Genomic DNA, 16,861 nt, shown 5'->3' with positions numbered 1-16,861 from the left:
TTTTAAAGATTTTATTTATTTATTTGACAGACAGATCACAAGTAGGCAGAGAGGCAGGCAGAGAGAGAGAGAGGAGGAAGCAGGCTCCCTGCCGAGCAGAGAGCCCGACGCGGGGCTCAATCCCAGGACCCTGGGATCATGACCTGAGCCGAAGGCAGAGGCTTTAACCCACTGAGCCACCCAGGCGCCCCATAGCGATTATTTTTTAATCTGTTTAATTAGAGGACTTGGGACATTTCTGAACACTTCTCATCTCAGAAATTTTGGACTTATAAAAGATATAACTAGAATTTAATTTTATGAAATTAAAATAAATGTAATAAAATTTATAAATTTTAAATAAATGTAATAAAAATTACATTTATTTATAAATGTTTGGCAACTACTACATGGTTTTTTCAGAAGTCATATTGTGTTTTTTATATTCACCAATTCAAGTTTAGTTTTGAAATGTGAATAGGGAATTTCCAAACTGGGAAAATAGGAAGAGCATTCCAGGCAGAAGCAATAGTGTATGTGTATTCTACGAGATAGAATGGAGTTTGGGGGCACCTGGGTGGCACAGTCGGTTAAACCTCTGACTCTTGGTTTCTGTTCAGGTCATGATCTCAGGATCATGAGATCAAGCAGCCCATCGTGCTCCAGGCTCAGCAGGAAGGCTGTGTGTTTCTCTCTCCCTTTCTCTCTGTCCACCCTCCCACTTTGCACTTGGATGTGCGTGCACTTTCTCTCTCTGGAATAAATAAATAAATCTTACAAAAAAAAAAAAAAAAGAAGAAGAAGAAGAAAAAGAAGAAGAAGAATGCAGTTTTAAGGAAAAAGCAGTTTTATATATCTGGAACACAGGGTTTATTGGAGTAACTGCAGATGAAGCTAAAAAGACCATCATAGCTAAATTATAAAAAAACATTCTGCCAAAACAATCTTACACACATCAGTGTCACTTTCAGTAATTTTGTAATTATGTGTAACAACTAAGATGTGCATTATGTTTGACCCATGGACAATAAAAACACTCATAAATGAAGGTCACAGTTATAATTCTATTGCCAAAAATTGTTAGTAGTTTGCCCTGTATTCTGCCTCCCTATAGCAACTTAAGACCTATTGGTGAATGATAACAAGTCTTTGGTTTCCATGAGTATATCTGGATTTAGGGCATCATGTATACATTTATTCATACATATATATATATATATATATATATACACACACACACACACACACACACACACAGAGGCATTCAACAAATGTTTCAGTTCTCTTGGATGTTAGGCACTGTGCTAAAGCTTGCAGTGTAAAGATGAATCAATTTCACTGACTTCCTAAAGTGGCAAAATCTACAGGGGGAGATAAAAGTAAATGCCTGTCATTAGTCAGGTGATACATTTTTTTAGCAGAAGTATATGTAAAGAATTGTGGAAGTAACAGGAAGAAATCATAAACCTGGCTGAAAAGTAAAGAGAAGAATCTACAGAGGAAGATTAAAGCCAGGACCCTAGTTGGATCAATATTTTAAAATGCTTTTACACAAAAAGAACAGAGCTGCATTTCGCTTAACCTAAACTGCTTATTGTTTACAAAAGATACATACTGTATCTTTTTAAAATATATTTTTTTACTTTAGTATAATTAAAACTGACATAAAAATTACAGGGATCTTACAAAAAGTTCCCATATTTCCACACATCCAGTTTCTGCTATTAACTTCTTACAGTAGGATGGTAACTTTACTATAATTAATGGACCAGTATTAATATATTTTTAGTAACTAACACCCATACCTAATTCAGGTTTTCTTAATTTTACCTAATGTTCTTTTTCTTTTTCCATCTGTGACTCCACAGTACATTTCATTGGCTATCGCCTTGGGCTCCTCTTGGCTATGCCAGTCTATCAGAATTTTCTTATTTTTGACACCTGTGAAGTGTTTAAGGAGGAGTTGTCAGGTATTCCTTAAACTATCCCTCAATGAAAATTTGTGTGATGCTTTTCTCAGGATCAGACTGGGATGATGAGTTTTAAAGAAGAAGAAAACCACAGAGGTAAAGTGCTGTTCTCATTACATCATATCAAGGATACATATTACCCATATGACTTATCGCTGTTGGTATTGATCCCCTGGCTGAGGTAGCCATCTGTCAGGTTTCTCCACTGTAAAGTTATCTTTCCTTTCTCCTTTTCATACTGAACTCTCTGGGAGGAAGTCACTATGCACAGTCCATAGTTAAGGAGTGGAGAGTGTGTGTATATAAATTATTTGAAAATTTTCTGTATGAGAGATTTGTCACTTCTTATTTATTTACTTACTTATTCAGTCATTTGTTTATATCAGTATGGATTCATGGATACTTATTTTATATTTCGGGTTATAACCCAATAATGCTTAATTTAGTTTATTGTTCAAATTTTTCTACTTTGGACATTGGGACATTATAGTTGTCACATTGATGTATTTGATTTGAAAATTTTGTTTGCTTATTTTTAAATACTTCCTTATTTTCTGGCACTTCCTATGAGATGCTGTGAACTCATTTTTTTTTTAAAGATTTTATTTATTTATTTATTTGACAGACAGAGATCACAAGCAGGCTACTTGTCCATGAAGGCAGAGAGAGATGGGGAGGCAGGCTCCCTGCTGAGCAGAGAGTCAGATGCGGGGCTCGATCCCAGGACCCTGGGATCATGACCTGAGCCGAAGGCAGAGGCTTTAACCCACTGAGCCATCCAGGCACTCCTGTGAACTCATTTTGTACATTTCCTGGATCACTAAATCAGCTATTTCTCTAAGGAACACAGGTTTTTAATGGAGAATGGTATTATAATCCAAGTTCTGGGCATTAAGTGTGCTCACTGTTACTGTCATTGCTTCTAGACCCTCTCAGCTGAAAAAGTAAGGAAATATATATGTATTTATGCATATTTATATGCATATGTCAATTTTTCCTATTATGCTAATTGTTCAGTTGTGTCTCTACTATACTATAGCTGAAGTGAACATTAATTATTTCAAGAAAAACCTTAGCAATATCTACTTATTCAATGAACATTTTAATATCTTTATTTTTCTCCATTCCTTAAAATGAAACTTATAGTATGAGAAATTTGAAAATAAATGTATATAGATATGCATAGGATAGTCTTGCTGCCACTAAAAAGAATTGAGCAAAAGTTGTATTTTCTCTAAAATGTAGTTTTAGAATAAACACATGATTACAATATAATAAATTACAGCTATAAAAGATATTCATTTTGTTAGGGCTTTATATGACTAGATGCTTTCCCAAGTTTCTGCCCATGGACAATGACACAATTATCTGTACTCAGAAAAGCATACGTAGTGCTTATAATTTTCTTAGTCTTTAGAAGCTGCTTATATTTGAAGTTAATGTCAACAATGTCAATTAAATTAAGTGTTTTGATAAGATGATCTTCCAAGATAACATGAGTGTAAGCTCCGGAACATGAAGAGCTTCAGAACAGAACCCTAGAGTAGTTAATTGAAGATAATTGATTTATGTAAACGTAAACTGATTAAACAATTAGTAGGTGATCACGTGGCTTTTTATGGGGTGAACAACTACTATCATGTTGGCCTGCCTTGTTTGGCATGCTGAGCCAATTGTGTTTTGTGTTTAAAGATAATGGCTAAAGACTGCAATTTCCCTTAAGAAAGAGAACTAGGCTGAAGTTTGCATCTTTGTACCATTTCTCTAATGAAGTCCTCAAACTGAGAACAGTATTGTTTGGATTTGAGGGATGTACAGGGTAGAGAAATATTGAGGAAAAAAAAAAAAAGAAAGAAAGCTGTTTTTTCATTATATGGCTATTTGGAGTTTTTACTAATAATATTCTGTGTAAGAGGACATATTGATCCTCCTTCTTCTAAAAAGAAGTGATAAGCCTTTCTGAGTCATCCTTCTTTCCAAAATTCTCCTTTTAATCCATTTAATAATTATGTTCTGATAATTGATCACATATCAAATTTATATTGAAAAAGCCAAATTTTCCACTTTTGGAGTTGGTGATTAACAGAGAAAGTATTATAGTTTTTGTGGGATAATCTTTGTGGGTACTAAAAATCACTTTAATAGATTTTCTTGCCAAAATATATATTTTTCATTTTTCCATGAGAGGTCAGTCGACCATGTTTTAGAAATTTAGATTGAAATAGTTGTTAAATATCATAGAGATAAGACAGTTATTTTGCAAGTTAAGCCTTAATCCTCTGAGCCATATGAGAAACTATAAAATATTATTTACAATGCATATGGTGACCCTGGAACCCTACTGCTTGTTTCACTAGACGTTCTGCCTTTCAGACATAGCCTTCTCTCCTTAATCAAATACTCTACAAGATTCTCAATTGGATAATAAACTCTAAAACTGCAAATCCTCCCTTACTTTCTTGAGACCTTCTGGTCAAGGTTTTGTAATATGTCTGAACCATAAAAATGAATCTCTTTTTTCAATTTTCTATGCTCTCTGCTTTTGCAAATCTTGTTGGTATAGTCACAGACTTCACGAAGGATAACTGTCAAAAATATTGGTTGACTTGAAATATGTTATTGAACTGCACATCTAAGATAATATCCAGTGGCACTAGCTGCAAACTAAAATATTCTGTGGTCACTGGTTTACTTGTGTGTGTTCAGCAGATCAGAAATTGGTCTAACTTGCACAAAGATTGAGTTTTCAAATGACCAAAAGTTGCTTGTTTTTTTTTTCTTATTCAGTATGAATTTTATTTTGAGGTAAAATGAGAGGCTCAACATAATGCACTTATCCCTGTGCCTAGGACGTAGTAAGTGTTCAATAAATAATTATATTCTATTATCTATAATTTATAATTATTCAATGCAACCACCCAAATGTTAACACTGAACAGCTATTTATTTAATAGATTAGATAACTGAAGCTCAGAACATTTGTTACTTTTCCATATTCCATAAGTAAATGAATTTTTTTCTTTGAGCACTGATGTCTCTGACTTCCTAGTCCTCTGAAATGTGCAAGCTGTACTGGTCCAGGCACACAACTGTGTGCACACATTTTCTTAGTCTAAAGAAATCCAACTTCTTAATCTACTTTTCTAATTATTAAGATGAAACTGAAATGTATTTGTATTTTATTTTTTTCTTAATGAATGGACTTTTCACAGAGAACACAATTTACATGTGATATCATTCATGCCAGCCATAGCTCTAACGTGGAGGCATGGAAAGGGCATAGAGAAAATTATGCTCAAGGAAGGGAAAAAGTTTCCAGTTTGTTACCACCTCCATCAGAATATGGTTCTTGATGTTGGTGATAGAGCAAGGGAGAAGGAACTATTCTATGGTCTGTGGGTTCCTAAAAATCTGGGTCTGCCCTACGTAGGCAGAGAAGGAAATGTCCCAGGAATGGCATGGAGTGGCTGCCCCAAGAAAGAGCCACTAAGGGCAACTTCTTTCTATTAGGCTAACTGGATGTTATAGACATTTAAAAAGGCTACTTGTCCATGCAAAAATAAGCCATTCATACCTAATGTATCGTCAAAATGTGTTCATACTTTTTTAATTTCCTATGTAACATTTATTCCTAAATGCAAATCAGGTGTTATTATTTACTTAGTCATAATAAAAGACTACTGATTTCCTCTAATTTAGGGCATAGTATAGTGGCTGGAAGAAGAAAAGTATCTGTGCTATAAGGAGGAGTCAAGAGCCAAAAGACAATTTCCCCAGAGAATTTTACCAATGGATACATGCACACACAAACATTATAATTCCAAGTAATTACGTTAAGGCATGCCAGCATTGACCAAATTCATTTGAAAACTTCATTTTCAGTGATTACACACCATTATTGAGGGTGAGCTGGCTTTCAAATTTGATTAATGATTTTGTAAGCTCACCAAGTTGTTTCCTTCCTCCATTATCATTTCGTCTACATTCAAGAAGCTGTAACCCTAGTCAAGATGGTGGGACCTCTTCTTTGGCATGCTTGCTGGGTCTATAAGCAGTATATCATTCAATTTGGATATTTTGAAGTCAATTAACACAACAGGTAAGTTTAGAGTAATAGAATTTTTAAATTTATCCATTAATTTACTGAGTTAGATAAAATTTATCCATTTCATTTTCCCTTATAAGATATAATATATATTTAGATGAGACTGTAAATGTAATTCATACATTTCACAAGTTGTTAAAAATTTTATTTATTTGGTTTAGAGAGAGAGAGCTTGCACATGAGCTGGGGAGGGGCAGAAGGAGAGAGAATCTCAAGCAGAGTCCATACTGAGTGGGCGGAGCCCAACATGGGGCTCGATCTCACCCTAAGATAATGACCTGAGCTGAAATCAAGAGTCAGACACTTTATCAACTGAGCCACCAAGACACCCTTACAAGTTTTTGTAATACCATGAAAACAGTAGAATTAAGGCTCTAGGGATCTTATTTAAGGTAAGTTGGAGATTGTGAACTCTATTTTTTTGTGTCCAGTAGTTAAGACACATATTGAAAAAAAAGAGAGAGATAGTTATTTTATGGTGCTACTTCAGCATATTTTAGAAATTCCTCCCATTTCCATTTTGTTCTTTATTTTAACTCTGGCAAATTTAAAGAAAAAATTTCAACATTTTACATAAAATCCAGGGAAGGGAAAAGAGGATAAATTAAAATTCAGAAATTGCACAACCTTAGTAATTTCAGATCATCATAAATAGTCTGAAAGCAAATTTAAAGTATGGTACAAATTAAGTAACCTTACCAGGAAAAAAAAAAAAAAAGAGCTGATTTAATTAAATAGAATGAACAGTAACTCTGTAGGAAATTTTGGTGGTCTATTTTATGATGGAACAACATGCATGCTACTTTTGGACCAAAATATTCCCTGGAAAAATTAGCATCACTTCTTCAAAGTCTTATAATCTCCTTGGATAAGGTAGTTTGACTCAGTGAAGGTCAATTTGCAGTAACAGCTCCACTGCCAAAAATGTAAATGACAGCTGTTGACACAGAATGTAGTTAAGGAGCAAAGCTTGAAGAAACTTATTTTGAATAAAATACTGAACTATCCTTGAACTAAATAAATAGGAGTACTGCTAACTATTAGTCTTGTGAAAAATAAATTTATGTCAGAATTTATATTTCAATTGACTTCAATTTTTCCAAAGAGAGCTTGCTACATGCAGGGGTTTGTTGAAGTCTACAACTCAAATGTGTCCAAAATGCAACTTCCTTTGCTTTCTAGAACTGATTTCATCTGCCGTTGGAGCCCCATTCTCACTGATGGGGCTGGAGGTTGGAGAGGCACTTAAATATATCCCTTTAAGGTAATTTAGCTCTTCTTTCTGTTGAAACGATGTATGTGTGCTTTTGCATGTGTGTTTGTGTGTGTGTGTGTGTGTGTGTGTGTGTGAATTTAGTCTCATATATGTACCTCCTGGTTGTGTTACTACTCTGTCCTTCAGGATTTTTTTTTTCTCAACACACTCTCCTTCATCCTCAGGTGCTTAGCTTTTTGGTACAACATTTGCGGGCTTCTGCTGAAGTCTTGTTGCATCTGCCTTGATGGCAGGCCCTATCCTTTTGCTTCTTCTACCCAAGTAACCCACAAACTGTTCTCTTAGCACGGGCAATTCTCCTTGTTTGCTCCCAGAGAAGTTCAACAGTTCTCCTCTGCTAACCAGGACCCCCTTCTGAAATCTTACTGAGCTTCTCACCTACATAAAATCAGCTCTAAGTGCCTTGGTGATGTTGGACCTGCTGCTTCTGGTACATACTACTTTCCTCTCATCAATTCACCTCTCAGATGGACTGTGAGCAGTAAGTTGCTTTACATCTGTCCTTAAGGGACTGGTGGAAATCTCACCTCTTACTTCACCTACATCAGCCACTGGATTAGGAATAAGGGAGTTTCTGTCCCAGGTCACATTGCTGCCCAGTGGCGTCATTCACTGTTTATAATTCACTGTAGCCATTCTTCTCTGCCTTGGCAAAGGATTCTCTAATGAACTAGTTTTTGTTGCTGTTGTTGTTGTTTCCCAGGTTTCTTTCTGGTAAGCAAGAGAAACAGGAAACCCCATTCTATCTCTAGTTCTGAAGAACTCTCTATATTCTCTAGGACCCAATCCAGAGTTTCAACCGGATATGGGGAGGGTAACCAGGAAATTCATTGATCACTTGTCCTTCCATTTTCAACCTTTCTCATCTCTCTGTGATTATACATGTTATACACAAAACAAATATAATACATATTATATATACATATACATGAGACAAATGAAAACATATATATATGTAATTATATAACTTTATACATAGGCAATCACCAGGGGTTAGACCTGTTTCTTCTCACTGCACAGTGATCTACTAGTAGTATCGTTGCTAAGTGTTTCAAATCCTAATTTACGTGTATCACTGTCCATCTATCAACTGATGTTATTTTATGAAATTATTCATTGCTATTTCTTTGAATTTTTTTGAATTTTGTTCACTAGACAAGTCAAAATGTTACATGTTCTGATCCTTTGGGAATACTTATGATAGCTGAATCTATGATAGTCATTATCTTTTGTACTTATTTTTTTTAATTTGTGTTTCCCCTTTCTAATATTGTATAACCAGTTCTGCATTATTTTAAGAATGGCTCCATTTGCACACTGTATAGTATTATACCTCTGTTCCAATTCTTCCTAATTGGAGAGCTTTTTCCTTGGGCTTAGTATGGGATCAGAAGAGGGCCTTAAATCCAAGTAACCATCAAACTCACTTGATACTAGCACTATGTCCAAGCTGAAAAACATTTTTTTGGTAACTAAATATAGAATAATTATAATCAATGTGCAACAAGCCTTTGCACATGCTGTTCCCTCTGACTACTGTTCCCACTCTCCTCCTAGATATGAAGACATGTTTATGATCTTTTTTATTTTTTCATTTTTTAAAGATTTTATTTATTTGACAGAGAGGCAGGCAGAGAGAGAGGGGGAAGCAGGCTCCCTGCTGAGCAGAGAGCCTGATGCGGGTCTCGATCCAGGACCCTGAGACCATGACCTGAGCCGAAGGCAGAGGCTTAACCCACTGAGCCACCCAGGCAGCCCCATGATCTTTTTTAGATTTCCACTCAAATATCATCTAATCATAGAGGTCTTCCCTGACCACCCTCTACCAAATATTCACAAACTCCCCATGAGTTGCCTTCAACTCCTTAAACCTCTCACCTCCTGCTCTTATATCTATATATCTCTATCAACCTTGCAGCTTATCTCCTGTTTCTGTGTTTTTTTTTCAATAAATGGTAGTGACTCATATTATAGATAATCTTATAGATAATTCTATTGATTTGTTTATTGTTTGTGTTCTCCTGCAAGAAGGAAAACTTTGAAGGCAGAGATTTATTATTTTTATTAACTACGATATCTTAGTTTTTAATACCACTCCTGGCTCACAAGAGATTATCAATAAATATTTAATGGTGGATTATTCTGTCATCAGTCAGACTTTTTCAACGATATGGATAGGTTTTCCTACAACCCTGGTAAATTCTAGCTTGAATTTTAGTTATATTCTCTACTATAAGGCCAATTCTTTGAAACTGAAGACATTCCTGATGTTCTATGTTGGTTATCACAAATCTTTGCACGTGATAATATGATAAATTAGTCTGGACTGAATGCGTAAGTTTATCTTACGCATTACTCAAGATAAAGAAATTAGGTTTTACTCAAGATAAAGAAATCTCAAAGAGTAGTTACCAGAGAAGGAAATATGCTGTTAAGGATGCATCCTAACTATATTTAGAATTCATTCTATGTTCTTTACCTCCCAAAATAAGGGTGGTACTTAACATAAAATTATCAAGGTCTTGATTCCGGGCATACAAGTTTATTATATTTTATTCAAGTAGAACATTAAAAGAAACTTTTCAGGCCATATTCAATTGAATTGGTTCTTTTGTCATTATTCTGTTTTCACTATATAAAAATTATGTTTTAAATTACCAAAGGAAACCAAAGGCTTCATTATTTTTTAAGAACGTTTATATTTAATTTAAATTGTATATACATGCAGTCTGTACAAGTCAACATTTTAATGCACAGCATGTTTTGAATATACTAATGAAAAATTATTAGAATATGCAATTTAGTGACTGTAATTCTAAAGAATAATAGCCTAAGAATCTAACCAGATTAAAAATCAATTTAGTAAGACTTTGTTACATTCCCTTCATTTCCTAATGGTTTTAGGTGTATACTTTAGTTAATGGATAGGTATGCTAGGTAATAATTTCTCATGCAACAGTTATTTTGTTGACAATATAAAAATGCTTTCATATCGCCTGTGGAACAACTCCATGATGAAGCCATACTAACTTTTAGAAGTTATGCAGGCAAAATGAGCTTTTGTGACAGATGACTTTATAATTCCTTCCTTTTTAAATTTCTTTTACAAATCATTCAGCAAACCTTGATAACAGAGAGATCAAGATATAATATTTCATGGATATGATATTAGTAAAAACGAACTAACACTGATTATATGAAGTTAAACATGTTTCTTTGTTGAGAAGAGAATAATCTTTCAAAACGTGGAGTGCACCTTTTGTTAAGTTTAAAATCTGGAGGGTATTACTGTTTTTACCCCCTCTATGTACTGGGCACGCATAGTGCTAGAAGTTACACACATTGTCATGTTTGTTCCTTACAACAGATACATGAGGTTGAGATACTTACCATTTTGCAAATTTAGAAGGCATGACTCAGAAGCATTAAAAATCTTACATAAGACAATAATACATGGGGTATCTAGGATTCGAACTTTTCCTCAGACTCCAGCATAACTAATCCAGCTTAACTAGTAGTTACAACTAATATAGCTAAATCTTGTAATGTTCATAAATTAATACTCTAACACATATTATAAGCCTGATTAAAAGTAAATTATTCAGTTTACAATCTCCAGGGGCCATGAGAGCTCCCCCTGCTGGAAGTCAAGTGCACATGGGTCCCTGCTGCTGCCCTCTACCACCCTTTGTGCTGAGGAAGATTCTTCTGAGGTTGACATTGGCCATAGATGGCATAGCCATCTTCCTCTCTTCCGTCACTCAGGGCTGGAGTTGCCCTCCCTGACTTCTCCAGATCCCTCCATATTTTCCCTCACATTTGTTGTCCCTAATAAAATCATTACACACTTAATTCTATCTTGGTACGTGCTGCTGGGAGTACTCAGACGAACATACAAACCATTCATCTAATAATTCCTGGTCTCTAGTCCGTTTTCTCTTTGTATCCTTCCTTCAAACTTCAGTATTAGATTGAAAGAGAATCTACTTCAGTCTCCCTCAGTCAAAAGTTGTGTTACTTTCCTTTATGTGCACCATTCTAGTGGCACTTTTGTTCTAGAGAAATATGGGAATATGGCTTATCATTTCTATTAATTCATCAAAATACAGCTTTTAATATTATATAATTCGTTTTGCCTGGTACAATGCTTTGTATAATTAACATTCAGTAATTCTTTGTATTTATTCATAGGTTGGAAAACCAAAGCCCATGGCTATATTCAGCAGGCTGCCTGCTTTTATAAATAAGGTTGTATTGGTATATGGCCACACCAATCTGTTTAAGGATTGTCTGTTGCTGCTTTCCCATTACGACACCAGAGTTGTCTGTCACCACAAACCCCAAACTAGCCAATACTGAACCATTTCTTCTAGAAGATATACAGAGTTAGTTTACTGCAAGCCTCTGGTGACACATTTCCATTAACTGATTAATGTATAACCATGCTTTATATGTGTTTCTGTTAAAGATACCATATTGTTGATTCACTAATGTTGAGCTCTTGGCCGACAGCACTGTAACTCATGCCTGAAAGAAGTTTATCTAATACACGTATTTTTTTCCCTAACACATCACAGTCTTCTGCTCAGGCATACGAGACAGTAATTCGGCAATGGGGTCCAATTTAAACAACAAACTCACCAACAGAAATCACAAAAATGCAAAAAACATTGCAGTATATATCACAAAAAGGACTCTTGATATCATGAGAGCTGAAATCAGAAGGCAGAGAATTACCTTGTCAACTTCAGTCAGGAATGTGTGTGTTGAGTGACAAAGCTGTTGCCACTCTCTATGTTTTCTGAAAAGTGGGCAAATACTGATCTCAAGGTTAAAAGTTAATTTGAGTAAGTAGACAAATTGTGAATACAGAATTAGCAAATAAAGAAGCTTGACTGTAGTTGCATCTGAGAAGTTATGGCCTGCAATGCCTAAAATATTGATTGTCTGGCCTTTTGCAGAAAGAAGTTTGCCAACTCCTGAACTAACTGAAGAAAGAAAAAGAGAATTGAAAGAGTGGTGGAGGGGGCTTTAGGTTGCTTAAGAAAGCCATACTTGATGAATTTAAAAATCACTATAGTCTTCAAAATAACATGTTAAAAGTTTACTTGTCTTGGGGTGCCTGGGTGGCTCAGTAGGTTAAGGATACAACTCTTGTTTTCGCTCAGGTCATGATCTGAGGGTTGTGAGATCAAGGCTTATGTTGGTGTCTGTGATCAGCCCAGTCTGCTTGAGATTCTCTCTCTCCTTCTCCCTCTGCCCTTCCTCTCATTCTCTCTCAATCTCTCTCAAAATAAATAAATAAATCTTTTTTAAAAAGTGTATTCTCCTTGTATACATATGAGACAGATATAGAATTATTGTCATTAATTACCAATTGAAATAATTGAAGAGTGGTTACTCTATTTCCAATAGCATAATCATACACTCCAATTAGGCAAGCTATCCATTTACAATGACTGACCCAGAAATACAAGCAAGTAAAGCAATAAAGGTGCTCATCATACTTAGTTCAGGAAATTATAAAAACTGTTCGGCATTCAGTACTCTGCATATATGACATGATAGAATTTATAGTCTGTATTCTGAGTCTAGAAGATGGAAACATTCTTAACTCTACTGTAAATAATATAATTTTTTCTGTAGTAGAAAGTATGCATTTAAGTTTAAAATTATTTGAATCATATAGTCCTTCTTAATGCTTTAAGTAGAAACATTTGATGATTGTCGCTCAACTATTTTTAATAGTTGGTATTTTCTTCATTAAATAATAAGATGTACCAACTAAATCACATTAAATAATATTGCAAAGATTTGTTCATATTTGTTACTTGTTCCAGGTATTCTTTTATTTCCCCATGTAAATGAAAGTCTGACACATTTATGAAAATCTGGAGACGTTTTAAAATGATTAGGAGAAATTTTCATTCATTATAAGTAGAGTGTGCATTCTTAGCCTTTAAAAAATATTCTTCTTAAGAACATTATTAATGTTAATAATTGACATTAATGTTCTTATAAAGAACATTAACATTATTCATGCTCATAATTAACATTTTTATTATCATAACATTAAGGGCTTATTTTGAAAGTGTTTTTAATTTATTTTAATCTTCTTTATCTTGACATACTGTCAGCTTTCAAAATGTATTATAACTTACTCAATTTTTTTGTCTTTTCCAGATAGAGTAAATCAAATTTTAAAAATTTTTTAAACTTTTTTCATAAACATATAATGTATTATTAGCCCCAGGGGCACAGGTCTGTGAGTCGCCAGGTTTGCACACTTCACAGCACTCACCATAGCACATACCCTTCCCAATGTCCATAACCCACCCCCCTCTCCCTACCCCCCTTCCCCCAGCCCCCCTCAGTTTGTTTTGTGACATTAAGAGCCTCGTATGGTTTGTCTCCCTCCCGATCCCATATTGTTTCATTTATTCTTTTCCTACCGTCCAAACCCCCCACATTGCCTCTCAACTTCCTCATATCAGGGAGATCATATGATGTCTTTCTCCAATTGACTTATTTCGCTAAAAATAATACCCTCTAGTTCCATTCATGTCATTGCAAATGGCAAGATTTCATTACTTTTGATGGCTGCACAGTATTCTATTCTATATATATATATATGTATATATATATATATATCCCACATCTTCTTTATCCATTCTAAATCAAATTTTTAAAAAGATTTATTTATATGAAAGAGAGAGGGAGTGTGTGTGCTCCTATGTGTGAGAGAAAGTGGGGGAGGGGCAAATGGAGAGACTCTTCCGGGAGACTCCCTGCTGAGCACAAAGGCCAACAGGGGGCTTGGTCTCACCACCTATGAGATTATGACCTGAGCTGAAATCAAGAATTGAACACTCAACCAACTGAGCCATCAGGTATCCCCTGACTGAATCAAATTAAAAATTTTTCTTTCAAATCTCTTTGGTTAGTGATAATCCAAGGTAACTATAAATAGAAAAATGGTAGAAAAACAAACATATCAGGGCACCTGGGTGGCTCAGTTGGTTAAGTGTCGGACTTTGGCTCAGGTCATGATCCCAGGGTCCCAGGATCTAGTTGTGTGTTGGCCTCCCTGCCCAGAGGAAAGCTTGTTTCCTGTTGCTCCCCCTGCTTGTATTCTCTCTCTATGTAAAATAAATAAAATCTTTAAAAAAAAAAAAAAAGAAGAAAAAGAAAAAACAAACATATTGATTAGGAAAATATAAAGCATTATTCATTATTTTAAGGTCTCTGTGTCCTGAGAAAATAGATGCTAAATAGTACCTCACTTTCACTATGGGATTGCATGGCTGCTCCTCTTTAGGGCAGCACCATTTCTGAATGCTTGCTTGCCTGTAATATTTTAAGTGTTCAGCAATGCTTGTTGCCCAGCTTTTCCATCATCTAAACACTGTTTATCTGAATGTTTCAGCTGTTTTCCAAGATCTTCAAGAAGACAGGTTGCATCACTCTGCAATTACAAGCTGCTATTTAGATGTGTTCTCCACCATTCACTCAGTATTGTTCCTCACCATTTTGTGTTTTTGAGGACACAATGACAATCAGATCCCCTCTTCTAAACTAGATATAGAATTCACTACATCTTTTATCCTATCATTTTATATGTAAAACAACTTACTTCTGTTGTTTAAACTATAGCAATTATTCATGCACCTTCTTTTATATAACAGAGCTACTTTACCTGCCATCTGTGTATACACATAACTACATCTGGAAGGTAATTAAAAGCATTTGGCCCAGTATAAATTTTGACTTATCGTTTCTGATTCTGTTGTAGATATAAAATTCACTTGAGCATTTCTTCTGAATTGCTCCAAATGATTTTCAAATATTTTATTCACCTATATCTAAAGTTGATGAAATGCTATTTAACTCAGAGAATAACTGCAGAACATTTGTATGGATTCAAGACTTTTACTCCTTTAAACTAATACAAAAGACTAGAAATTAAGAAAAACAATCGTATGAATTGGGAGCTGTATTGAGAGAGTATACATACAGAGAAAAGAAATAAAGAAAAACATGTTTTATTTAAATGCAATTAATTAATATATAATGTATTATTAGTTTCAGAGGTAGAGGTAAGTGACTCATCAGTCTTGTATAGTACCCAGCACTCATTACATCATGTGCCTTTCTTAATGTCCATCACACAGGTACCCATCCCTCCAACACACTCCCCTCCAGCAACCCTCAGGTTTGTTTCCTATGATTAAGTCTCTTATGGTTTGGCTCCCTCTCTGGTTTCCTCTTGTTTCATTTTTTCCTCCCTTCCCTTTGGTCTTTTGTTTTTTAAATTCTACATATGGGTGACATCATATGGTAATTGCCTTTCTCTGACTTATTTCATTTGGCATACTATCCACTAGTTCCATTCACATCATTGTAAATGGCAAGATATCAATTTTTGATGGCTGAGTAGTATTCTACCTTGTGTGTGTGTGTGTGTGTACACACACACACACTTTATCCATTCATCTGTCGATGGACATTTGGGCTCTTTCCATACTTTGGCTATTGTGCACATTGCTGCTATAAACATTGGGGTGCAGCTGCCCTTTGGATCACCACATTGTATCTTTGGGATAAATACCTAGTAGTGCAATTGCTGGGTCATAGGGTAGCTCTATTTTCAACTTTTTAAGGAACCTCCATACTTTTTTCCAGGGTGGCTGTTCTACCTTGCATTACTACCAACGGTAGAAGAGGATTCCTCTTTCTCCACATCCTTACCAACATCTGTTGTTTCCTGAATTGTTAATTTTAGCCATTACGGCTGGTGTGAGGTGGTTTGGTTTTCTCATTGTGGTTTTTATTTGCATTTCCCTGACACGGAGTGATGGAGTGATGTTGAGCATTTTTTTCATGTGTCTGTTGGCCATTTGTATGTATTTGGAGAAATGCCTGTTCACAACTTCTGCCCATTTCCTGATTGGATTATTGTTGTTGGGTGTTGAGTCTGATAAATTCTTTCTAGGGCTTGGATACTAGCCATTTATCTGATAAGACATTTGAAAATATCTTGTCCCATTCTGTTGGCTGTCTTGGTTTTATGGACTGTTTCTTTTGCTGTGCAAAGTTTTTTATCTTGATGAAGTCCCAATGTTTATTTTTGCCTTTGGAGATGTTCTAGCCAGAAGTTGCTGTGGCTGAGGTCACAGAGGTTCTGTGTTCTCTTCTCGGATTTTGATGGATTCTTGTCTCACATTTATGTCTTTCACCCATTTTGAGTCTATTTTTGTGTATGGTGCACAAATATGTTCCAGTTTCATTCTTCTGCATGTGGCTGTCCAATTTTCTCAACACCATTTGCTGAAGATACTGTCTTTTTCTCTATTGGCTATTCTTTCCTGCTTTGTTGAATATTAGAGCTGAAGGTCCATTTCTGGGTTCTCTATTATGTTCCACTAATCGATGTGTCTGTTTTTGTGCCAGTACCAGACTGTCTTAATGATTACAACTTTGCAATAAATCTTGAAGTCCAGAGTGTTGTGATGCCACCAGGTTTGGTTTTCT

This window comes from Mustela nigripes, chromosome 10 (genome assembly GCF_022355385.1).
Source record: "Mustela nigripes isolate SB6536 chromosome 10, MUSNIG.SB6536, whole genome shotgun sequence".
Taxonomy (NCBI): Eukaryota; Metazoa; Chordata; class Mammalia; order Carnivora; family Mustelidae; genus Mustela; species Mustela nigripes.
The sequence above is the reverse complement of the archived record's forward strand: the minus strand, read 5'-3'. Positions refer to the sequence as shown.